The sequence below is a fragment of the Passer domesticus genome, chromosome 12, assembly GCF_036417665.1.
Source record: "Passer domesticus isolate bPasDom1 chromosome 12, bPasDom1.hap1, whole genome shotgun sequence".
Lineage (NCBI taxonomy): Eukaryota > Metazoa > Chordata > Aves > Passeriformes > Passeridae > Passer > Passer domesticus.
This window is the reverse complement of record NC_087485.1, coordinates 9,496,107-9,520,937: the sequence shown is the minus strand read 5'-3', so window position 1 is coordinate 9,520,937 and position 24,831 is coordinate 9,496,107. Positions and strand designations below refer to the sequence as shown.

Below are 24,831 nucleotides of genomic sequence, written 5' to 3'. Positions count from 1 at the left end.
AGAAGAGGAATGGCAGCGTTGAAGCTGCATGATCTTAAGGGTGACACTTTCTTTAAAGGCTGCAAAATAAGACAAATAACCACCAAGCCAAAAGAGAAAAGCTTTCTAGTCACCAAAAGTGAAATTAGTCATCTCTGAGGAAGAAAAAAACCAACCAAACATTTCCCAATATCACCCTTCATAACTGGGATAAAACCAGTTTATTTTAAATGCTCTGAGCTAATGGTCTTTTATCATGCCATGTACTGCCTTCATGACTACATCTTGTTCCAATTTTGGTTTCATCCATTCCCATTTCCAAACGACCATAACTTTCATACAGGCTTGCCATACACCAGATTCCATCTGTCTGTGACCTTGAATAAACAAGGGGCCTTTGATGTTCTTATGCATTTCAAACCACTTTGTCATTTCCAGTGATATATGAGCCACACTGTAGTGAAATGCAGTCATCACTGGTTTGTGGAAGTGCCTTCCTGCTTCTTCTCTTGATGTAAGTTTACCATAGAACAAATTTACTGTAATCTTTGTGTTAACTTATGCTTCCCTGCGGACGAGAAAGAGGTCAGCAAAACAGCAGCAGGAGGCTGGAAATAGAAATCCTGCATGTACAGCATCATGACAGCCAAAACCAAGGGTCTGTCTCTAGAAGTACAAAAACCAAATCACACAAGCCCCATCCAACGAACCAATTGATGATCAGAACAACTTCTTGAAAACAAGTATTAAGAGGAATTTGCTAACTGATGGACAGATTTACACACCCAACACAGCAGCTTTGTTGTGGCATTGTGTGTTCATCCTATTACATTCAAGGCTGCTGTGAGAGGCTGTTGGGTTTTGGCACTGTCAAAATGAACCAGAGATTATGTGGTACCATATGTCAGGCAGCTGCAGCAAAGGATTCCTGGTCTAACATGTTTCCCTTTCCAGTCTGGAGGGAGTGTTAAAACCAATGGAGCAGGAGAGGTGGGTGGGCCAGCACAGGGAGGGACAGGGTGTTTCTGCTTTTGCCCAAACGTCTCAGCAGTCCAGCTGCACTTCTGAAGACACACGTCTGGATGTTTCTGCACCAGCCAAATGCAGAAAGAGTTCATCTTTTCCTCCAAGACAAAAACAAAGACACAAAGTAAAACCCTTCAGCAATTATTTTTTAATGCAAATGCATGTTTATTTCATGCCCTCAAGCCTTTTAGTCCTGGTTGTTTGTGACAAACATTCCACAATAGACTCTTTAAAGTCTGGCATATGTGCCAGTGCTAAAAAACATACAGCAGAAGACATAAGACAATTAAAATGAAAGACGACAACAACATGCTGCTAATGGTTTTAAATTATTACATTGTACAATAGTTACTGGTACATCATGGAAGAGCTATCCCCACAGCTCTGCACAAGCCTGAGCTCCATCAATAAACTAATCTTTATCATGTAATACTTTGGTTTTCTGTTACAACGATGTTTGTGCCATACAGTCCAGCACCCTGTAACTATGGATAAAGGAATGGCACAACTACACTCCAATTAGCTCAGGGCTCTGCTTCAGGGTATGACAGGTTTTCATGGTCCACCTCCCCAATCAATAGCTGCTGAGGAGACACCATTGATTGATCTCCAAGATGGAGTTGTACTCAATAAATACAACAAGATGACCTGCAAGCCCCAAGGTGCCAAGACTGCAGGAATTTCTTGAAGTAACTTAGAGAATAACCCATTTTTAGGAGAAATTTGACCTAAATAGCATCCAAGATGCATCGTGAATTAGCTCCCAGAGGACTTGGAGCAGACACTGGTGTGCAGGTTGGCTTCCAATGCTAGCTTACGTTTTACCACAACATTTCAATTTTTTCTGTAGTCTCAGTTCAACCAGGAGTCTCAAAAGACAATATTTTTAAAATAGGATTTAGACATCGGAACAATGGCAGTATTTTTTTTAAAGTTGCCTATATACAAATAAATACACAAAAATAACCAAAAGCATTTTTCTAACTTGGGAAGGAATAAAAGTAAGTTGTGTTTTTTCAGCAAGAAATACAGAGATGTTTCAATGTCTGTCCTTTTTTTTGACTTTGTTTGGGGAGGTTCAGGTAAAAAAGGAAAAAGAAACACAGTAATATTTCCTAATAATCTATTACCAAGTAACGAAGAGCTCTTCTGGGATATAAAAAGCTGGTGTTTGAGTTCCATGCTTCCCCCATTCCAGACAAACGCCCTTGTCACTCAGGTTTTTACCTTTACTGGGTAGCTTGCTGCCTTCATACAAATGGCAAAGCTAATACTTTCAACTAAAGATTTTTAAAAGTCACATTTCAGCAATGTGAAGCTCTAGTTGGATTTAATAGATATCACCTCTGAAAAGCTTAATTTTTGAAAGATAAATGGAGAATTACATCCTCTACTTTAAGAGCTGACAACCAGGAACTCCTTTTTTTAGTTCTTCCCTTATGCAATATCTGTGCTTTATAAATATTTTAGACAGAGTTTTCAATGCCATTTTAAAAATAAAGATATCGCATTCAAGAAAGACCAAGCAGGAAAAAAATAATCTCAATATTGTCCCTTTATGTTACTGTCACAGCAAATAGCAGTAGCATATTTTTCTCCATCCAACTTATATTTATGTAATGATAACTGAGCATGTTAACTGCAAAAACACTCCAAGCAGGTAAAAACCTTACTATAGAGTAAGAATTTTAGAGCTTCATGGAAAGATTTTCACATAAAGCAAAAATTTTTAATATAGCTTCCCCTCCTCTGTGACTTAATTATATTTTAACTAAAATGAAAACAGACACACTTGGTTTCAGGTTAACACCCCAAGAGGACAAAGTTTTTAACCCCACAAAAGAGACAAGACTCTACAAAGCTTAACTGCTCTAAATTATTGAAGTATTAGAGAGACTTGCAATTCTGAAGCAGTCCTGAGACATATTTGTCAGGAATATTAGCTCAGTTTTAATGGAGAAGAAACATTACTTCCAATGTGATCATGGATCACAGCAGGGATGTTTGCCTAAGAGCACCAAGGAAGTACCCAGAGAAACCATGGGTGTGTACACACTGCACATGCCATGGCCACTGGCCCATCCTTTCTAGAGCTCAGTAAGAAGTTAAACCCCATTCTCTTGCTGACAACTGATAAATTTTTACCTGCCAGAACTCACCACAGGCAGGCTGAAACCCTCACACCAACAGCCTCACACCAATGGCCACCAGCTCTGCAGTGGGATTATGCCCAAAGACAAATAGGGTTTTAGTCTCTTCAGGGAAAGTTAGGGATGCAATTTAAATGCCTCTTTTTCAAAGCTCAAGAGAGCTAGCTGAAACAATTGTGAAAATAAGTCTCAGTATGCATTGTCTAAACCATCTGAAGCAGCCAACCTGAGAAGGGCAGGAGATTCTCTGATACAAATGATCCTGCACAAGTTAAGAAAAACTATCAAGAAAGGTTCCATTAGCTTGGAATGGAAATTTCCAAATTCAGCAAGACATCTAAGTAAGTACTCTGTGGAGTAAATTTGTGGCCAAAACCACCAAATATCTATGAAAATTAGTTTGGATGAAACTTATTAAAAATGCAAACATATTAATTTTTGAAGAGGATATATTTAAAGTATTGCAGGTGAAATGTTTATATAATAAGCAAAGACCAAATTACTGTAATGTATGTTTCAGACAAACCAGAAATCCAGGGCTCAGAAGAATAAGCATCCATAAACTCTGCAATGTAATTTTATACAGCAACAAAAACATACAATAAATTTCACAATCTTATTGATCCTAATACCATTGGCATTGCCCCAGCAATTGATTTAGTCATTTGATCATCAGGAGAAAAGGAAGAGGAATATAATATTTTAGTGGACTTCATAAATTCTAAGCCTCAGCTTTCAAGTCCAACCAATAGTACAATAAACCATGGAGATTATAAATGGAACAACTAAAGTTTTGTAATTACAACATGGTTTATAATGTAATAATTTAGCAAATGGCAGGCATGTTTGATTTATGCAACATGCAGAATAGTAGGTTGTTTCTCATCAGAGCTGTAGCAATACATTTCCTAATAAATATTCACAACAATCAAGTTTTGCATCTTAACCTCTCCAAATGGTGACTGCTTGTCTAGCATTGTGTAAATTCAAGGGGCTGTTTTAAAAGTGAAACAGATCTATTTCCCATCTTTCTTGTACAGATTTTTGAACCCAGTGTTCATGGTCTTTTTATCTATAGACAATGAAATGATTTTGTTTTTTTCCATTATAGTAGTGCCTTTAAGTACTTAAAAAAGGTACAATATCTAGTATTGCCCAGTCAGTCTAAAAGGTTTAGAAGCTGCAGTAGCATCATTCAATTACTGGGTTGCTTTGCCAGCCTGTCTGCTGGCATGTGTGTGCAGGGGGTAGCAGCAGAATAACATTTCCCCAATATGCCCATGTATCACCTGCCCCTCACAGAACAGGGTTTTTGTTTCTCTGCACCTCTAAAATACATTTTAAAGTTTGTGTTGGTTTTGGGTTTGTTTTTTTTTTTTTCTTTCAGCAATACCAGCAGATTACAAAAAAAAAAACAAAACCACAAACAACCAAAAAAAACCCCAAAAAACCAAACAAACCTCAGAGCAAATCAGGGACTGTTTTGATTCAGTTTTAAACCTACCCCTTCAGCTTCACCCAGAAACACCTTCTGCTGCAAACAGACCTGATGAGACCAAGAACGTCTGTCTCAGCCATTGGTACAGAACGGCCACAGCACTTTGCAGGTGGTAAGAATTCTGTAGACATAGAACCTTCATAAAGCGGCTTCCAGTTTGTTAAAAGTCAGACCTTTAAAATGACACACTGAGAAGCCTGAATGCTGCTCAGAAAGCTGTAAAGTCAGCTGGCTGGCAAACCCCACGGCCTTTGGGAGGCTGCCTCAGCCTCTTCAGGCAACACAGCACAGGTTTGTGAGCCAAGGAAACACATTCTGCTTGCTGTGAGCTGGGGATATTATGTCTGGCCACTGATGTCTAGTTCACATCAGAAAATGTCTCTGTACTGAGAGAAAAGAAACCTTTATTCTCCTGACAACAGTACATCCACATTCATAAGTTCATTTTAAACTTCTGAAAAAAAAATAAACTGAACTGCAACAAACCAAGGCATCAGCTCTGCAAAATCAGTTTCACTGTGCTGAAACCCCCAGAGCTGTCTCCCCAGGCACCCTGACAGTCAGTAGAAGCTCAAACTCTCCTGCTGCAGCCCAAAGTATAAATCCATCTAAAAGTCAAACCCAGATAGTGTTGCAGTGCTCCTAGGAAGCCTGCTTTGCACAGCAGAGATCCAGCTACTTAAACAGTGCAGAGCAAGGGAATGAGTCAGGCCACTGCCCTTGTCCACAGGAAGGTTTTCATTTACAGGAACAAATACTGGTGCAACAACAGTAATTCTGTGTGAGCTGCCTGTCCTGTTCAATACGGCTATTGTGCTCTGGGAAAACTTTTCTGCTAATTACTCTGTGGTACATTCTTCTATTTTGGCCAAATGATCAAATTTCAGACAGATTTTCCGAGACAGTAAATTAAGGAAGTGTGTGATCCCCTTACACTCCCTGAGTGCATCACTCTGCAGCCAGCTCAGAGCTGATAACTCATAAACAGGAGACACGACACTGTCCTGTGCACAAGGGAAGGGTTGGACAGACAGTAGTGAGCTGGGACAGCATTCAAGAAGCTTCCTAGTCCCAAGGCTTCAGAGGCCTCATAAAATTTATTAGCTCCAAATTTATAGCAGCTCTTGAACAGCGAGTCATGTACGGTCTAATTCTCAGTGGAAAATTTACAGTAAAAACTCCCACATGAGAGAAGTAGCCAGTGACGTGGGAGTCCCTAGCAGCATGGGAAATTCTGGGAAAGACACCCAAAATCTGGCGTGCTGTATATTCACAGTTCAGGACAGCATCACATGAAATACCTGCCTGTGACAGCAAAGTCTGATCCCTTTGAAGGAAAGGCATCTGCTGCTGAACAGTTCATCACAATAAAAGAGGCTGATGTCACTATGGGCCTACATTAAATACTATCAAATATGTGACTTATTTCCACTAGCTGTTACTTCTAAAGAGGTGGTCCCCCCTTTTTTAATCTTAATTTCTAAGCATCTCTTAAAAAAAAAGAAAGCTCTCCTTGAGTTTCATCAGAAATGACTTGGATGATCTTCTGTTAAAAGAATGACTTTTATCCTCATTCAAATACATATTGTATTGGCTTAGAAACATCAAAGAGGCAATGTCTTTACATATTCTATTTCTAAGAAAAGAAAAGGAGTTCTCTCTTTATTAACATTGGTAATGTTGAATCTTATAATGAAAAATGCACAAAAGCAATATTTTTGATGAATAGGTAATAGAACAGCACTGAATAAGAGAGCATTAATATATTTTTACCCAAAACCTCACTCAGATAATGCATCAGGAGGGTTTTGAACTGAGATGAAGCCACAAGCAAAAATGAGGCCGGTGTCTCCCACTCCCCCTCCTACAGCCCAATATTTTTATTGACATTGAAAATCCAGCACAGCTTCCAGCATGTGACAGCCACAGCCCACAGGCAGCACAGCAGGAGCACTTCCTCCAGGCCAGAAGCACTTTGGAGGACACAGATATTGGTGTTCTCTCTGACCACACCAAAATGCAAACATTACCAAGGGCAATTATTTGGATTATGAGTGAAAAAAAAATGCAGTAGCATCTTACAAGTAAGGGTTTTGTACCCATGGATATTTTCAGAGTTTTTATTGCACCAGCAAGTGACCTGCAGAAAAGTCTGCAGAATTTTCTGGTAGAGGGTGGGCATGTATCCTTTCTGTCTCTGCTATGTGCAGCACAATAGAGCCTTTGTGATGTTCCCAAGAAAACCTATTTATGGACTTGGATTTGAACATTCCTTTCACTCTTTGTCATCTTTTACCATTGTCTTTGAACCACTGTGATAATGAAATTACAAAGGGCCATATAAGCAGTTGGATTGGAAAACAAAAAAGGAGAAAGAAAAAGGAAATTTTAAAATAAACCAGGCATGACACTTCCCTGCATTTTTCATTACTTAATTATAGTCAATAGAAATCACAAAAATCTAATATTAATTTGAGGGAAAAAAAACCCTCTCTGTTGAATTCTAAAATTTCTGTTGAGGTCTATAAAAGGGATATCATAGGAACATACACTGTAGTAGAAGAACAGACATATTTTGGGAATTGTGTCACATTGAGAAAATACCTTTATATGTATGTATAGAAAAGAGGGTAGTTCATTCTACAAAACATTTTAATTAGGCTTTGGAATTTCAAAAAATCCCAATGAATCAGTGTTGGAGAAATCTCGATTCCTACAGTGATCCCTTCACATCATTTTCTTTGCTCCCCTTGTTTTACATAAAATGGAAATTTGCATTTGGGAGTTTACTACTACATTGCAGTTGTAAACATATTCCTTGTTAATTCTTTCTGCTTTACTTATTTTATGATAAAATATTGTTTCATAGCAACAATATCTTGAAAAATGAAGATGTGTTGGGATCAGAGTTTGTATGAAAGAAAAGTAGTGGTAGATGCAGTGGTAGATGAAGAGTAAGGATGTATTAAAAAAAAAAAAGAGAAGGAAAATAAAAGAAGCACTAGTCTATCTATGAGGGACACTGATGAGGGACAGCCCCCTCATCCTCATGAATCTCTTCTCTACCACACAAATGTATTTTCCACAGAGGATTTAATCCACCCCTATTCAAGACCCACTTGTCTACTCATTTATCAGTTTCTCCCCCCAGCACTGCTGTGCCTGGAATCACATCCCACAAGCACAGAACCAGAGCTATGGCCGCGGATGTGACTCAGCTGAATGCACTGGGCAGGTTCTCATTCCATTCATATTTCAAATCCTTTGCAAAAGCAATGTTACCCTGCTCATTATATTAACATATATAAAATTTGTGTGTCTCTTTCCTTGTTTTCCTGATCTCCTATGTCTCTCTACTTGTCCGTGTTTACTATGTAGAACACTCACAGCAAGGTCTTTTTCTTGTCCATGCTTGGAGCTTGGCTCATACAAAGGCCTACCACAGATAAATAAGACAACAATTTAGTCTGCACTCAATCTTTGTGATCTACACGATAGCAGTATCTTGTTTGAAGTGTGGTATTACATTTGGAAACAGCAAACAAGGAGTTAATTATTTTTTGTGTTTGTCACTCTTTTTCCTATGGATTGAGCCACTATCTCAGGCTGGTGACTCTGAGCTTCAGAGAAACAAGAGATCAACAGGGCTGAACTACATTAGGGGTAAAACAAAGTTCAGACAAAGAGAAAGAGTAAATGTAGATGACTATAACAGCTGAGCTAGTGGCTCAGGACACAGAGATAATACTATGTTACATAGGGAAACGCTGGCATTTTGGCAATTATAGAGTTCAAAAGATGCTCACAGTCAATCAAATTGGAATTAACAAATGGAATACAAACTGCACAGGAGATCTGAGATGAGAGAAGAGGAAAAGAGTACTGGGATTAGGAGCTAACTCAGAGCTGCAGTAGACTCACAGGGTTTGTAACAGCTACTATAATTTCTGCATGAGGATAAACACTTCAGAGATAGAAAAGGAGAAATCAGAAGAAAGAAAAACAAAAAAAGAGGCAGCAGTCATTCCCTCTGCTTTTAAAATATAAACCATTAGTAGAAAAAAAGTTTCTAAAGTTACTTTCAAAACTAAGAGATGTAACAGCTCCCTGTGCTGTCATTATCAACCAAAGATTTGTCTTAAAGGGGAATGGGATAAAATTTTCTTAACAATTATTCAAAACTCTACTTTTAAGATACAATAAAAGTTATGAAAACAGAATTTGCACATGAAATTTTACAGAGCTGTGAAAAATTAGACCACATGGGAAACAGCCAAAAGCAATGTTTTATACATTTGTGTGTACATTCATGCATATGCTCCAAAACACAGCTCACTCAGTACCAGCCAAGAAGTTTGCGTGCTACAGCGAAGAATTTATGAAAGTAAAGTCAGGCCTCTCTTGAGGCTGGAAAAAAATGTGCTGTTTCAATGTGCATCCTTTCTGTTTCATCAGCTTTTGGAGTCCATGATGACATTAGTATATACACCCCAACATGCACATCAACACCAGAACATGTGTGTAAGAATAATCACCACATCAGAGACTGACACAAAGGACAATATTTGTCTGACAGAAGAACATGGAGCAAACAAAGCATTGACATACACAGACTTGAAGCCACACAAGGAAACAGACTGGAGTCTACAATCACTACCCTCTGCATTTCACTGCTGTCACTTCCAAAAAATGAGCAGAGACACCATGTTCACATTGCTACTGCTCCCCAGATACAGGCATTTCAACAGTGCCTACATTATTTGAGCCAACCAAATCCTGTCCATTTGCTAAATCCTGACCCATTTGTCTAGTGTTTAAGAATTAAACTCTTAGAAATATAATTACATCCAATAGCCTCTCCTCCTACTTTGTTCCTGCTGCAAACAGGGACATTGCAGTTTTAAAAGCTAGTGCCTTCACAGCCTTGCTTTCTAAGGATGTACAAAAGCAAATCTTCCCTCACCGTGCACAAAGTGGAGAATTGTGGAATGGCTGGGGGTGAAAGGGACCCTAAAGATTGTCTCATTCCAACCTCCTGCCATGGACCTTCCACTAAACCAGGCTGCTCAGAGCCCCATCCTGAATTGTTCAAGACCCCAGCCTGGCCTTGAACAATTCCAGGGAAGGGGCTTCCACAACTTTTCTGATCAAGCTGTGCCAGGGTCTCACCACCTGGTGAGTGAAGAATTTCAAAGCCATGCCAGTGATTTGCAGCAAAACTGGGAAGGGCAGCCAGGTTTGTTGGCTGGCAGGTGAGCTGGGAACAACCCGTTTGCTGCACTTCTGTTCTGCACTGAGCCATGGCAGAGGTCCTGTGCTAGGCTAGAATAAGGCAAAGCATTGCAAATTTTCACTGCAGACATGTTTCCAAAGGATTCCTCCAATTAATATACAATTATGTTTTCTTTTTAAAAGCATAGGACAGAAAATGCACAGTCCATAAATCTTACAACATTCAAAGCTACAGCTCTGTTTAATTACTATATGACTGCAAAGGAAAGATTCCCAAAATCTTCTTAATGAAAGGGTTATTTCTACAGTTTCAAGGGCAACAACATAATGTGAACTCTCAGTTGAAGATGCCAATCATATTGAAAACTAGAAATTAAAAACAATTAACAACAATGAAGAACAAGGCAAATGAAGGATATAGCCACACAGTGAAGAGCAAGGAAACAGACAAGAGATAATTCCCAAAATCCTGCAGGATAGAAGGTAGACTTTTGGGGGGTCTAAACAGGAAACAGCATTTCAGCTGTGACTTCAGGATCTGAATCAGTAGGATACCAATATAACTAGCAAAGTTCTTGAAGCAGGCATTGCTAGGCTTACCACCATCACCCTGTCCATCAATAATGAAAATTTCAAAGATCAGCTGCCCTCCCAACTTTCTCAGCAGTAACTGCCTTATTATTATTGTGAATATCATCATCTTTATGAACAGGAAGCTGGAAGCAGTGTTTTCTTTTTGGCTGTACTTGTTGGAGACAAAGCTTCTGGGTTATGTGTGGACTTAGGTAAGGGATGTTTCTAATTTATGTCTTCAAACTTTCAATACTTTCTCTTAGACAGGGCTCTTTCTCCCAAGAAAGATGAATTTACAACAGCACTGCTCTAAATCAATGGTCAGTTCTGCCAAAAGAGGCCAGAAATGTTTAGGATTCTCACTCTTGCTTACATTTGATAGACAAAACATTTAACATGGAGATGGAAAGATGATGACTGCATTGAGTGTAGGTTATAGTAAACTCTCCTGCTTATCCAGACAGCTGCATGTTGCACAGCTTGAATGCAAGATCTCAGCCACGATTTCTGTCACTCAGTTACTGCTGATGGAAGTGCTGTGCTATAATTTTCCAATATTTCAGCAGCATCTAGAAACACCAGATGTGGTTAAAGTCCTGTGAGATTACACAGAACACAGCCCTTTTGTAAAAGACCAGTTGCCTTCACTCAGCTGCCCAGGGTTGGGTGACATGTAGTGTGAAAATTGCTCTTACCCTCGGGGACTCACTGCTCAAAAAACATTCCTTTCTTCTCCTTTTTTTTTCCTTTTTTTCTTTTTCTTTTTTTTTTTTAATAGAAGGAAAACAAAGTAATTGTACACCATTTTCTAAGATTCAGCAGAAATAAACCCCTGATTTTCTGAGGCTGAGGTCACAGCTTAACCACACTGTAGATCACCTGCCCTCCCTCCCTCAGCTGCAAACCCCTGCTAGAGCAGCAGTCATCAGTGCCCATCTCCCCAGGTCACTTTTTTCCTTGGAATGGTTCAGCATCCTGATCTCAGTATTGAAGACAGACTATCCTGACCCTGCACCATTCCCTCTTTTAGTCCCACTTCTGGAAGTCTCCTATGTGCCACTATCACTGCAATATTTGGAAGCCATGAGTTAGGCTGGGCTCTGCTAGCCAATACACAGCACATCATCACTGGTGTCATCACATAACATCATGAAGTCCAGTCAATAAAAATGTGGGACTTCTTAGTTTTGGAAGTGGTTTTCTAGAAATTTATCTGTTAATGAATGAAAATTAAAAATCTTTTTTTTTCCTTGACTCCTGGAATTGAGACCTTTAAAAAATTTATCCTCATAAAAACTGCATAAGACCATCCTAATTTCACACCAAGGATGTTCCAGTCTCTGGAAGATCTTATTACCTTCCTATGTGACATAATGTTGACTATCTTCATTCCAAAAGCAAAAAGTCCTTTACTAAATTGCTGAGGGCAGCATGATTATTTGTACTTCTGTAATTTGTCATGTACAAGGGGAAAACTTGCCATCATATTAAGTTATGACATTTTCATAACTACTTGCCACAGCCAAGAAAAGATTACTTGAAACAAATTACTTCAGGTCACCAAAACAAAAATTACTTGCTTTTGCTCTGATAATTTTTCAGCTTGCCTGAGAGCAGTAGGAGAGCTGTGTTGGTATGCAAACATGGAGCCCAAATTCATCTGTTTATACACATCCTGTTTCCAGATGTGCAGGGTGCAAACGTACATAATATATACAGGTCAAGTTGATTGCTTGGGAAGGAGGCAATAATGCAGGACTAATTATTTTCCTGACCTGATGGGTAATAATTTATTTAACTCCACTCTAGGGAAGCTAAACTAGATGGTGGGAAAGAGAAATGTATTCTCAAAGGAATAATGCCAGTTTATGCAGCACCTTTGATTTTTGCATACACTCGATGATTGAGATAATTTTAAAATATTATTTATTCATTATGTTTTTATTTGGACCCCCAATGTAAAGGTTACATTTTCCTATTCCCCTCCCCATACCTAATATTTGTTACAGTTGCATTTTTCAAACCATTTACTGTCTGAAGGGTAAGTAGAATGACACTGCTCATAATGTGCAAATAAATGTGAAATAAGCTAGTCAGCTCAAGTGGAATGAATTACTGTCACTGGTAAAATAAGGCAAGAGGGAACAGCTGCCTTGGGAGCTAAAAAAGACTCCAGCAGGTACTGCTATTGAGTGACTGGAATAACACTTACTATGATTTATCAAAGACCACTTGAAAGCACTTCTGAGGCATTAAATAGGCATGAAAAAAGGCTTTAGTGGCAACAGGACTATGCCAGAACTGAGTGATTAGGAGACTCAAAAGCTTGACCCGAACTTGCAGCCTATGAACAAGGGATGCCAAAAATCTTCAAAGATGTGCGGAAGAAAATGGAGGGTACAGTCAATTTTGAAGAGATGACCACAGAGCTACTGGGTCCTATTACAAAAACCTGATAGCAGAACTATGGAGAAAGGAAAAAACCCCAGTCCATGATTAGTACCACAGCACTGCAGCAGTCCACCAGAAAATAGCTTTGTGGAGGAATAAGCTCATAAATTAAAGAAAATATTTAAAATATTTTCAGCTGCAACATTCCTGTGGTCAAAGACAATTTTCTGCCCTCCCAGTTTTCACTGCTAGCCTGCAATTCAGCAATGCCTTCATGGCAGAGGCTGGCACAGTGCTGCCTCTGCCAGGCCCCTGCAGGGACAAAACTTCAGCTGGCACAGACCAAGGTCGTGCTTCCAGCTCTCTGTCCTGCCACTGCTTATTCTGCTGGTGAGGATAAAGTGATTTGGTGATGTGCAGGCTCTAAGGATTGTCCTGCTCCACAGTGTAGATTCCTTGTTGTAAGGGCTGGAGGATGGAGCAGCTCAGGCACAGCAGCAGTGTTTCTCTCCTCTCAGCTGACCTCCCAGCAAAGGTGTTTCCCAGGATGGGAACATTCCAGTCTGCCCAGGGCATGGCAAGGACTTCTCTGCCCAACATGAAGCAGCATTTTGCAAGCCCCACGTTACTCCTGCAGCCTTGTAGCACCTGCTGTTTCAGCCCTCACCTTCTCAAGAGAGATGTATTTGCACCCATTTAAGATTGCATTTTCTTTATAGGAAAATAAGCCATTAAGCAAGTTACTACAATGAAGATTCTTAGAAAAGAAAACCTCGGTTTGTGGCAGAGTTCCCAGCTCCCTGTCACATCTTCAGAAGAATAGACTGCTGTGGGAGGGGAAAAGCATTAATGGAGAGCTCTGAGGTGGATGGGGAAGAACAGTTTTTCTTACACTGCCTAATAAACTACATTTCACCATCCAACTTTATGATTTTCTGCAAAAAATAGACCTCTCCCTACTTCCCTGCAAAGATTTAATAGTGGCAAGTAGTAAAACAGTCTCACATTACTAGGACTTCATTATTTTCAGAAAATATACTACTGTCATCTACTTGCACATTATGAAGTATTATCATAAAACAAATCTCTTATAGTCATTAGTATGAATTAGTGAATTTCTACCGTCTGTTAAAGACAATTGTTGATATGCTGAAGCTTAAAGACCTAAATCCCATCACCATTGTGCCTGAAACCAAACAATGCTTGAAAAATACATCAAACAAATGCTGATACTGCAGTGCACAAGGCCCATAGCATTTCCTCACATTCCCAGGAAGCTCACAGAGAAAGACATCAGTTACAATACAGCAGTAATGGCACTGAAAATTTATCACCATTTTATCCATAAATAGTCCTAAATGGCACAAAACCAAAGTAACCATGAGGCCACCTTTCCATAGCTGGCACAACAAAGGCAAAACAAAACTATCACTCTCCTGTTGTTTTAACAGTGGGAAAGGCACCAAGATGGGACAGGAGACCCTCCATGAGATTGTTCTATCTTGGAACCTTCTGCTGGAATATAAACCTGTCAGCAGTGTGTGCTGTGAGTGTTCTGGAGCTGCAGATGTGCTGCAAGGTCCCATTGGCACAGAGGCAATAGATGTGGGAGACTTGTACAGTCACGAGGCAAAAGATGTGACAGAACTTTCTCTGCTCTGAAAAATCTGTTCTAAGAATTTATTTTCCATAAGTGTCCAACTTGAGAAATATGAGACAGCACTTTTGCAGTGTGCTGCATTTTGCAGGCAAATTTTATTTCCTCAGATGAGAAATGTCTGTACAATTGCACATGCACAGAAAGGACACAGTGAAGTCAGGAACCCAACACTCTTTGAAAAGCAGCTGAACCTCAAAACCCTTTAGATAATTTTATATATACCTCTTGTGTTTCCCCTATAGCATTATGAGGGTTCCCAGAGCTTTGAGAGAAAGAATTAGACCCCAAATCAGTGATAGAACTGTACCAACACAGGTTGCCAGCCATTCTATCTGGAGCATTCCAGGAGTCCCCAACTCTTTGTGCTGCTGTGAGGGTGCAGAGAGGTTTCTCTGGAAGAGGAACATAACCACTGAGATGTCCTGTAGGATCACTGTCTCCAGGTACTCTGGAGAGCAGATTAAACAGGGGAAACTTTTTTCAACACTTTTTTTTCCTGGCATCTGCTTTCTAAACACGACACAATTCAAAGGCCATGCCAGTGCTGCTGGAACCAAGAGCTGCTTTAAACCACTGTGTACATGGATAGAAATAACCAAAAACATCATTTCCCCAATGACAACCCTGTTTTTTAAAAGGTAATTACATTGCTCCTTGAGAGGTTAACTAAAATAGGTAAATTAGTTGTATCTGCAGCTGATTGTGACAGGTAGGAAGAGCTTCACAACATGCACGGCTTTAGTTACAACATCTCTGGAAAAGTCCTCAGGGATTTAGAACAATGAAAGTGTAATTTAGCCAGTCAGTCACAAAGAGCCATAAACAGATTCATAGAGACACTTCTGTACGCACAGCTCCTTGTATATTTTATGAGGGAAGCACTATCTGCCTTCCCTCTCCTTCCCTGATCTCTCTCTTCCCTATACATCAAGCTCACAAACAAAACAATGCAAGAGCTAAGAGAAAAAAAAATAGAGAGACTTTATCTACATGGCATTGCTCAGATCTTATAATAAATATAATTTTCCATGCAATTATTTATTTTCAAAGAAAGTCCTTGTTTTCAAAAATACGAAAGACACCATCAAGGTTTGCAAGGTTCAGCTAACAAAACTAAACAGTTGATACAAAGTCTTTGATGACAGCACTTTGGTTTCCTTGCTGTAATTGCATTTCATAGCATGGGAGCTAATTCATTTAACAGAAGGCATTGTTTACATGCAACTGTATTTTGCTTGTTATGGCAAATACTTCTGTCCTTCCCTCATCTTTCAAAAATCAAAGCTTTCAAGAATGTGCATAGATTTTGTAGGGCTGGCTGGATATAGATTAGCCAGGAGACATGCATGTGGAAATCACCCACAGACCCCTGCAAAGGTTTACTTCAATACCAGCTTAGTTGAGTAGCAATAGCAATTAGAATGGGTCTGAACTGGTGAGACAAACTGGAAATGATTCTCTGCAAACCCCTGTAATTAGATCACCAACAGCTGTTTAGCCTCTCTGACCCTTAGCCGAAATAATAATGATTTCAACTGAAAAGGCTTCAGTCCCAAAAGGAATATGACAAAAAGCACATCATCAAGTATCCACATCAGGGAATTAAGCATTATTTGACTATTATTCTGAGTCCTCTCTTGACAAGGCTAAAAGATAGAAAAATAAAATTTGGTGCTAGCTACAGAAAATTTTGGCTGGGAAAAAAGAAAGTACTGTGCAATTAAAAGGGGGATTCTCCCTGAGTATACAGCTTGTCCCTAACCAACATATTGCCACACATCTGAACTAAAGCCCCTCACAGCTGACAAAGTTAATGTGGTACAAAGTCCACAACTGAGAAACATGGTTCAAATCTAAGTAAATATCACATTTTTCCTCCCCTTCTCAAAATTACAAATTTAGTGCAGCTTGAAAACAAACACATGTCTGGAATGAGCACTTGAAAGGAAAATAAAAATAAAATCAAACTCATAAACCTGATGCAAGCAGTGCTGTTAGTGGTACACCCCTTTTCTAAGGCTGCATATGGGCATTGTAAAGCTAATTTGCAAATGTGGTTGAACCAAACTCAACCTGAGCCAGCCCTGTAACAATGACCAGTGGAACTGATGCTAGACCTGACTAGACTGTAATACTGTAAAAGCCTAAGCCCACCTCCTGGATCCTGTTGAAACGGAAAAAAAACTATACTGCTGACAAATCAGCATAATGTGCAAGCAGTATGGAGGAAGAAAACTGTGATTCAGAAACATTGCAGAATACAAACAGAACTAATTTAAATAGAACAGCACAGACATAGAGCTAATATTTAGAGTTAACATAACAATGCAATATAATTACATCAAAACAGAGAAAGCCATGGGGCTCCAAGCTTAACAGCAAATTGTCTCCCTCCACCTAGGAGGTGCTGGAGCAGACTGCTGCTCAAAAAAGAGGTGCCTCAGCTGCACATCAGCAGTGATGTGAAGAAGATGCCCTCCACGGGGCTCTTGGCTGGTGCCTGCCAGTGGAACAGAAGGCAGCAGTCAGAATACCAAGTCCTAGGAAAACAGGAGGTTCAAGGTGTTACCCTGCTCAGCCCACTGAGCCAGACACAGCAAGCTGATTTATTGCATGACTCTCTCCTCGCAGGAGATTCTCTCAGTATTTGGTGTGGTAGCCACTGTTGGTTTGCCCTCCCATCCTCCTCCTTCTGATAAAGTTTCCTGGGGTTGCTTTCAACCCAAATTCCTGGACAGTTTTGGAAATATTGAAATATTTTTCTTGTTGGGTTCGCTCAGTATTTTTGTCAGTTTCCTATTCATTAGAAATTCTTCATTCCTCTTATGGAGCAACATGTATTGTTTGAATTTTCTCCCAAAGGAAAAGAAAATTATTTTTATTCATCTAATAAATCAGCTATGCTCAAATATGCATGACAGATTTGAGTGTGGCAGTCAATAGTATCTCTTCTAAGAGTTATGAAGGACCAAAGGGCAAGTTCTTCCTTCACAACTAGAGCTAAAATAACATTTTTCCATTTGTTATATAGTTCAGATCAAGCAACTGAAATATTTCTCCCTAGTCACACTTTACAGAAACTTTTGTAACATAATTTAAAAAGGAGTGTAGGCAAGGCAATGCCCAAGAGTGGCTAACACCCAAGAGTGACCACTGCCCATCACAGTTTTAACTCCACACATTCTGCTTTCCACCAGCACTCAGGGGCTGCCAAAAGACCTGGGGGCTCCCACAGATGTGGCAAAGCCAACCTGGCCCAGGTCTCCTTTCTCGAGACTGCCCAGATGCCACGTGTGAGTGGGTACGTCACCGTTAAGAAGGTTTTAGTGGGCTTTGGAGACATGTGATACTATTTATAATCAACCCTCCTCGACAGTTGTTTGCATACTCCTCCCTGATGCAGCTTCCCTTGAAGAGAGTTGCTACACAATCATTACAAATTGATTGCAAAAGAGCTAACAATCATGATTAAATCATTAAATTCTTGTCTACGCTTCAGAGAGCGGAGAGAAAATTAACTTCCCACCAACCTAATTTTTTCCTGAACATGAAATAATGATTTTCTGCCCGTCTAATTACAAAGCCAACATCTGATCAAGCCGGCATCCAGAGGGGATTATCACATGCACAAGTATTAGACCTCATTACCAGCTTGAGTGCAAAATTATTACATCTTGTAATTGGATGGTGAGATTTATATACAGATCGGCCCGGTTTCTGTAAGATTGTAATTACAAGCTTCGTTGGTTAGCTACTTATCACTCAGCACAGAAGAGAGGAAAATAAGCAACAGAAAAAGCATTTCATTAACCCATAACCCTATCAAGGGAGAACCACTGTAACATCCATGTCTGCATTAGGGAGAACAGCTAAATTCACAGATGAAACAATTTATTATACTCTTTGCAAATGGGATTTCATTTTGTTTAACCCCTAATGAACTATTTTGGTAAACTGTATGAGCAAACCATCCATTTTATAGACAACTAGGTTCAATATAGTAATTATAAGGGGTAACTGACTGAAATAAATACTCATCTGCTTAGGGGAAAGGTTATTTGATATACAATTGCACATAGATCTGAGCATTCACAATAGGCAGAGTAAATAAGGAGCTCGCCTTGGCTTGTTACAGAGACAGGAAAGCCCCTTGCATGCAATCAGAGCTGGGAGAGCATAAGAAATCCTGCTGTGAGAGTGAGACATACACACATACCAGTTGCCAAAAGGTAAGATTGTCAGGGTCTGCAAGGCCAGGCCATGTTCACAGCACAATTAAAAATACAGAACATCCTGCACTGGGTGCTTTGGGGATGTCAAGGTGCAGGCATGTACAAGCAACTGAGTGGCACAGATATACAACATCCATTCAAAAAGTAATTTCTAAATCACATTTCCAGGATTTTTAAGCAGAAACTTCCAGGCTTGGAGGAGAGTAAGAAGAAATATTACAGACATATTTGTGTCCATCTTCTTCTCCCTTCATTTTCCAATTCTGATGGCAGGATGTGAATGGATGTATCTCACTGACATCAGTTCCTACTTCAAATAAAACCAGAGCTTTCTGGGTGATTGTTAAGGAAGCATGTCCTTAAAATTATTCAAGAACCATTACATTCTTTTCTTCCTAACTCTTCCCTAAACACTCATTCTTTTACAACCTAGAACATAAAAAAAATCACAGAAGTCATTATAGCAAACTTCAAGGATTTCCACTTTCTCTTGTATCCAGTAACAAGTTTTAAAAGGGAAAAAACCTTCCCATCCTGTTGAACAATAAGCTACATATTTCCTTAGTAGCAAGTGAAGAAACCAAACCTGGGTTAGAGTAAAAAAAATTTAAAAAATAAATCCCAAACCCCAAAGTTATCACCCCCAAAAAATGCTTAGATATCCTAACTAATGGGAATGTACCCTAGGTATCAAGAAGAGTCCTCCATAATCCCTCACATTTTCTACACAACATCCAAACTCAACACAGTAAAAGTTCTGTTGTGGATTGAAGATAACAATTGTATAACAATGTAGAAATGCAGAGTGCTTTAGAAAGACAGGGATTTTTAAATGTTTGAAGAAATATTTCCCAGCTCAGTTCAGTTTTGGAAAACAATCTTAATTTCAAAGATCATTTTAATCACAAACCTAATTAGGGTGTATCTTTATCTCGTGTCAGCTGTTGAACTCTGATCGATTTCAGCAGGGCAGGGTAAACCCACAAGCAGCATATCAAGATTATCTGCAGGGAGGGAGGATTCTCTGCTGATATTCCAAGTTGCAGCACCCAAGATTCCAGGTGGGCTCTGTTATCCTGGCCACTCATCACACACAGATAACAGAAAATATCTACTCCAGAGCTCTTGCAGTCAAAGGCAGCGGATACAAGAAGTGTGTAAGTGAACTGCTGCCTTGAGGGTTTCAGCACAACAATTCTTTTAAACACAAGCTCTTTGCCTGGCAGATACTGTCTTTGTTATTACTCTCAATCTGTATATTGAATATTTCTATGTCCTTCTAAACAGTCTTTTCTCTATCCTTGTTGGTTTCTGTCAACTCCAAAAAATCAAAACAGATACTTCACACAAAAACAGGAGACTCCAAGCACAGTTTTAACAGGGGGCAGGGGAGAAGTGAGGCTATACTTGTACTTCAAGAAAGAAAAGGTGTTTTACAGAGAACAAAGATATTTAGAAATAAATAAAATACTAACTAGGTGGCCAGGATCATTATTAAAAGCTGTGGGAGAAAAAAAAAATAATAACTGGCTGAAGAAAAGACTCAAAATTCAAAATACTTGAATAAAAACTATAAAAACTAAGTCTATCAAATGCAGCAATTTAGGTGGCATGATTTGAGACAGCAGCAGCTTGGACCACAAGTATGGAATCCAGCTTCTCAGGGAAGAAAATTACTCTAAATCATACTAAAGAAAATAATTCAATTGATTTTACAGTAGCAACTTTTCCTCAGAGCAGCCTGAAAATAGTCCAGTCTCCTTTTTGGGCCAGAACAATTATTCAGTAATGTGACTTCCACCTTGCATAGGCAGCTCCCGTGAGAGGAAGAAAAGCAGGAAAAATTTATCTGCTTTGGGCTGAAAAAAACCCATTGCACAGGCTCTGCTTCCTCTTGTATTAACCTAAGGCCCAGCAGATCTAATGTGCTTGTGGTACAAAACCATGAATGCAGTGTAAGGAGCCTGAGCGTGTCCCTGCAGCTCTCCTGCCCCACCTGAGCTCCTGTGCTTAAGGAGCTCTCCTCAGGGCTACAACCCCAAAAACATCTGGCATTAAAACCCAAGAAGGCAGGATAGGGGCAGGAGAATTCTAAAACCTTCTTGCAGACAGGGCATAGAGAAAGTTTATGTTGACCAATTTTTATGGAAAGAATTGTCATCATGTAAAAATTGTCATGGAACACAATAAAATAGGAACAGGGAAAATAAAGATAATATATTACACTAAGGTAACATGAAACAAATTATTTGGTATTTTGCATACTACCATCTTACTTCAGGTCTTTTCTACACACAGCAATAGCCATCTATATACATTTCACTTCACAATAATACAGAAGAATGAAAAAATCCCAACTTGTAAAGCTGCCTCCCACCATTACTCTGGTGCAAAGGCTAAGGTCGGAATTCAGGAAGCAAGGGTGCACATCTGTAAAAAGAGTAGAAGCAAAGACAGCAGCCACTGCATTTGGTCTGCAGCCCAAATAAATACTTGCAATAATATGTTGGATTTTTTTATTTTTGATTGGCATATTTTATATGCATTATTTATTAAGCTACTGTAAGGTCATGTCATAGCCTCAATTTTTTGCTCCCCACATTTATTGCTATGTATCATTTGCAGGCTAGCAGCACCAAGTAGCTGCAGCCATCACCTGAACCTCATCCTGTTCAGCTCTATGCCAGCCAGACCAAAGGAGAGGGATGCACACTATCCAGGTAGGAGGCAACAACAGTGAATGCTTGACAAGCAAGCCTTGCTGAGCTTCTTGCATCTCTCTAATAGATTCATTTTCCCCAAGCAAGAGGATGGGAAGATAGAATAGTAGCAAAGTGAGTCCAAGAAACCTCAGGTTGCAATAAATAAGCTGAAAAGAACCTGCATGTTTGTATATTCACACAGCTTTGATACAGTGATGTTTTACCACCCAATGTCCCAGCAGACCTTGTCATGTAAACATCCACCCTGAAAAGATGTATCTGTTTCCCCAGAATGGATTTCACAGCCACATCAGAACATTCAAGAACCTTGAACATTCATGGGACTTCGACTTTAAATACACCAGACCAATATTCCCCACAAGTCACTAATTTTCTCCAAAGAAATTAAAACAGAGAAATAGAAAAACAAACGTACTTTCTACGGGGAGAGATGTAAAAAGTGTCAAGGCAATTATGAAAGTGATCATTAGCACTTCTCACTGTCCACAACAGCAGGCTGAATATGGAAGCAGGGAGAGCTTTGGGGAACGTTTGGTACCACTTGATTGATTCTCTCCTAAATTCCAGGAATGGGAAAGAATGAAAACTGCCCTTGTTTCAATCACTTGGGAGCAGCAGCCTATTTGAAATTTCTTGTCAATCTTATTTTTCAACCAGACCTCAAGTTGAAAGCTGCAGTAGAAACCTGCCTTCTGCTCCATGGCACACAGGGCTGACACACAGCAGAGACCAGAAACTCTCTGCATTTTCTTCCTCCCTTAAGCTTAAAGTTTTCATAAACCCTGAGTGAGTACACAGCTTCTGTTTGGCAAAGCTGTTTGCTTTCAGTTGTGCAGAGTGGAAGAGTAACACGTTTTACTTTCTGTTCTTCCTTCTCCCGTACCCTGCTGATTTAATTTCCATTACCTCATGCACCACACAGCCTGTTACAGCCGTGCTAGAGGTAGCCATGGCATATTGGCAATAGTTTCCATACTAATCCCCTCCAGTGTGGGTGGTTCCATGGATATAAAAAAAGGGAGTCATTTGCTTTTAACTCCCAGTGGATCATGGACCTACAGGAAGGAGCCACCTCCAGTGGCAATTGCTACCACACCCATGCAGACTCCATGTGGTTGGGTTATGCTATACACTTAATAATTTAATTTCAAGGCAAAGATACTAATATGGCATTTAAAGATGAATAAAAAATCATTCTAAATGAGTATACATTCTTTTTCTTTAATATATTTGAAAACAAAAGTGCACAAATTTTCTTAAAAATTTTTGATGTACATGTTTTGATGTTCAGTAAAATCACTAAAACCTGCAGGCAAGACAGGGTTCACACATGATGCTGAACCCTAACCCGGGGAAAAAAATTAATATTTTTTCTTTATCAGCTCTAGTGGTATTCTTTGCTTTCTGAAGAAATTGTATGGATTGCCCACTGTCCTGTTTCTGTTTTGTTGGTTTTTTTTTTCTTCTGTTTCTAGGCTTTGTTTTTTTACCTGGATTCTTTTCCTCAAGGCTCTGTGGGGAGTCCCTGTATTGATCCATATCAATGCATCCCATTGCATGATTCACACTCAAATTCTGTGATTTGGAGCAACCCCTCCTTCACCCTCAAATTTGCATCCCTTGTTCTTTGATTTTGCTCCTTTCTGTGACCTCTTCACTTTGGTTTATGATCTCCCATAGCTTTGCACAGCTCTCCCAGAAAAGAGAATCATCTCATTTTATACTCCTTACTGAAGAAGTGAAACACAATAAGTCCTAGCAAATCTGGTGCCTTTATTCACACATTTGTACCCCTATTAAATGCTGCCTAATAAATTCTGGAGTAGAGGGAAGAGGAACTTACGTGGCGCTTCTGAAAAATCTAACCAATCTAGCTGATGGGAAAGCATGATGGAATAGAAAGCAGGCGAAGACAAACTGCTGCTTCCCTTGAATTTATTGGAAAAGTAAGAGCTAGTTCAATTCCAGCAATGCTTAGTGGGCAACAAGAGGAGTGGAACAGAAAAGACATTGAATTTAAACAGGGAGGAATAAATACAATATCACAGTAAAAAAAAACCCTAGTATAATGTCTTTAGGTATGCTATTTACCTCTTGTTCTGTCTCTGGTGAAGGAAAAAGCCAACAATTTAGAACAGAAGGGAATGGAAAATGCAAGAAAAAACAGAGGAACAGACAGATATCAGTATGTGGAGAGGTGAGTTTGAACAGGAAACTAAAGAGCTGGAGACAGACAAACCCAAACAATGGCACAGCAAAATCTGGCAGTGCAGGAACTTGTCATTCCCTATGAGCAAGGAGTTTTCTCCAAGCCTTTGCCCATCTCTGAAACTCTGTGGCCAGAGCCTCCACATAGTGCAGCAAGCCACAGCAGCATAGCAAAGAGCCACTGGAGCACCCACCCCTTCCTCTCTGCGCTCAGAGCTTCCATCATTTGCTCCCAAACTGCTCTTTAAGTGAGTTGCCTGTTAATGTAACACACACGTGCTGCACTCAGTGTAATTTGTTCTTTTTGAAATGTCACTGCACACAGGGAGCTGCTGCTGCAAATGCAGACACCAAGCAGTGCTACAGCAGAGCCAGACACCCCAGAGCAGCACACATCCAACAGGAGACACCCACCAGAGCCGGCCTGATGGGGCAACTCAGACCCTCCATGCTCATAAAACATTTACAGCTCGATTTTCAATTTATTTCCCGATGCTCAAAAATAGGGCAGACCTAAACCTAAATAAGATCTGAAGACACCACAGCATAAGGAAACCAGCCAACACACACCCAAGTGTGTCCTGCCATTCATTCACAAAGCAACTAAAATAAAGATTACTGCATTTAGCAGTGGCACAAGCACTAAGAGCCAGGCTACAGCAGCAATGAGCTCTATTCACTGCAGCCCTTCATTATGTATCACTCAGAGAAATCCTGCTGTTTTCTCTGTTTGCAAGCAAGCCTCAAGCCTTTTCTCAGCAGCTGTCACTTGGTTCACAAAAAAAAGGCCTCTCAGCACCATGGCGATTAAATACCATTATAACTTTCCTCCTTCTGCATACTACAGTAGGCAATCAATATGGGCTTACATTTTATGAGACAAGGAGTTAACTTGTTCAATTACGGTGCAGACAGCTCTATTCTTTTGTAACAAGTAATCTGGGTAGGGAAATCGATACTGACAGGCCCGATGCACGCCAGCTAATTTCATATTACCCTCAGCCAATCGGGTACCTGCGAATAATAGAGTTGTTGTTCCAGTTCATTATGGGGAGGTGGGATCAATATCGGGACAATAAGAGGATTGGCAATGCATCTGCTGCAGAAGGAACCCTGCAGGGAAAGGAGGTCCCACCAGTGCAGCCGGCACACTCGCATT

The 24,831-nt window shown here is 39.8% G+C and overlaps 2 long non-coding RNA genes across 2 annotated transcripts in view; one reads left to right on the top strand and one right to left on the bottom strand.

Annotated features, from left to right (window-relative positions):
- Positions 1–22,749, top strand: part of LOC135279266 (uncharacterized) — a 52,502-nt gene extending 29,753 nt beyond the window's left edge. The window contains exon 3 of the long non-coding RNA XR_010346548.1: positions 21,367–22,749. This is a non-coding gene — a long non-coding RNA (uncharacterized LOC135279266). The remainder of the gene's footprint in view (positions 1–21,366) is intronic.
- LOC135279265 (uncharacterized) overlaps positions 1–24,831 on the bottom strand; it is a 510,274-nt gene that overhangs the window by 369,285 nt on the left and 116,158 nt on the right. The window lies entirely within an intron of this gene.